The sequence below is a fragment of the Mastomys coucha genome, unplaced genomic scaffold, assembly GCF_008632895.1.
Source record: "Mastomys coucha isolate ucsf_1 unplaced genomic scaffold, UCSF_Mcou_1 pScaffold4, whole genome shotgun sequence".
Taxonomy (NCBI): domain Eukaryota; kingdom Metazoa; phylum Chordata; class Mammalia; order Rodentia; family Muridae; genus Mastomys; species Mastomys coucha.
In genome coordinates, this window is record NW_022196910.1 from 23584294 (window position 1) to 23586643 (window position 2350).

The window sequence follows — 2350 nt, forward strand, 5'->3', positions numbered from 1 at the left end:
TTGCTACTGTTATGAGCCATAATGTAAACATCTGTTTCCCTAAGAATCACAGTCAAAGAGGTCATGACCCACAGGTTGAAAACTGCTGTTCTAATGTTTGTATTGTAACCCAGGGGGTTACAATGTACCCAGGGGCTACATTAAAGGACCTCAAGCTTTAGTGTGCTCCAGCCATAACACAGATTAAAAAGAAAAATGTTTATAGACAGAGTAGCTTAGGGGGGGTCCCCGGGGGAAGAACTTGGTTGTTATCTCTTGCTCATATGAGGGCCAGTGTTCTCTTGGAGGGGTCATGACCCAAGGCTGAATTCTAGAGTTGTATGTGAAGACCTTCCAATTCCTACTATTGTCCCTACATAAATATGAGGCCAAGTCCATAAATGGAGGTTAGGTGACCTCAGCTGCAAAGTAGGGATACAAAGGGAAGGAATCAGGAAATACCTTCCCCAAACACTGTGGAATAATCATCGGGGCAGTGTCAGCTCAGTGGAAAAATTCTTAATCATTTGTGTGAGGGCTTTCTCCATGACCCAGACTTATTCAAATATTTTTCACTGTGAGCTTGAATGAAAACAAAGATATGGTCACCGGATTTGCAAACGACAGACTTAGGGCAAACAGATTTAATAATAACAAAAGTTGAATGTAGTTAAGCCTATGTGTGGTTATCATGTCCCTGCACCGATTCTTCTAACTTCAAAATACAATACTTATAAAAACATAAAAAAAAAAAAATCTTCACAATCCACAATACCCTGTTCTGGAACTATATGCAAGGATGAGTCTATCATGAGAACTTGGGAAAAATTTCTATGCGTGACCAAGAAATAGTAATTGAAGAGGAAAAGTGTTGGCCTTATGTTCTATGTAGAAAGCTGTGGTGGTTTGAGTATACCCAGCTCAGGGAGAGGCGCTATTTGGAGGTGTGGCCTTGTTGGAGCAGGTGTGTCACTCTAGGAATAGGCTTTAAAACCCTCATCCTAGCTGCCTGGAAGCTAGTCTTCTCCTAGCAGCCTCCAGATGAAGATGTAGAATCAGAAACTGGAAACAACCCCTCAACCAAAGAATGGATACAGAAAATGTGGTTCATTTACACAAGGAAATACTACTTAAAAACAGGGACATCATAAAATTTCCAGACAAATGGATGGAACTAGAAAATATCATCCTGAGTGAGGTAACCCAGACCCAGAGGGGAGAGAGACGCCACAAGAAGCAACAGAGTCAACTAACCTAAACCTTTGAGGGTTCCCAGAGACTGAACCAGCAACCAAAAAACATACAAGGATTGGCTCTAGGCCTTCTACATATATATAGCAGGTGTGCAGCTTGGTCTGCATGCAGGTCCCCCAACAACTAGAGTAGGGGCTTACCCTGATCCTGTTGCCTGGCTTTGGATCCTGCTCCCCCAAACTGGGCTGTCAAGTCTGGAGTGGGAGAGAATGTACCTAGTCCTGCAGTGACTTGAGGTATCAGGGTAGGTTGGTATGGGGGTGGGGAGGGGAGGGTTGGGGGTGGCTCCCCCTTTTCAGAGGTGAAGGGGAGGGGGAGAGGGAGAGGGGCTGTGGAGGGGGACTGGGAACAGAGGGGGGTTGCAATTGGAATGTAAAGTGAAAAAATAAATAAATGGAGAAAAAAGTAAATAAAAATAAAATAAAACAATGACTGAGTTTGAGAATACATTTTGTTTTTAATAGAATGTCCTTTGTTCATAGATCATGTCTTAGAGTTTTATTGCTGTGAAGAGACACCATGACCATGGCAACCTTTATAAAGGAAAACATTTAATTGGGGTTGGCTTGCAGTTTTAGAGGTTCAGTCCATTATGACATGGTGGCAAGCATGGCAGTGTGCAGGCAGACATGGTGCTTGAGGAGGAGTGGAGTGGAGAATTCTATATCTGGATTTGAGAGTACCAGAAAGGGTACTGGGTTGAGCTACTGAGACCTTGAAGCCCACCCACTAGTAATACACTTCCTCCAACAAAGCCACATCTACTCAAATAAGGCCACATCTAATAGTGTCCTTGAAAGGCTGGAGAATCTTAGAATTTAAAATGAGGGCATTTAATAGAAATGTATGTATGATGTATAACCTTTACCTTAAAGGGGGCATGGAAAACCTCTGTAACAAGCCAAAAATGTGGAGTAGCCAGTTCCAGGAACTTGGCTAACAAACAACCTCAGGGCTCTCGTTCCCAATACCTGCCCCTCCTGACTGATCCACAATGAGGGCGGAACTAGGAATGAAGGTCTGCTGGTTTACAAGGCTCTATACCCTGCTGAGGCTCTCCACCCTGCTGACCGATAGATAAAGATTACATTCCTAGAAGGAATATGTTCCCCTCCCT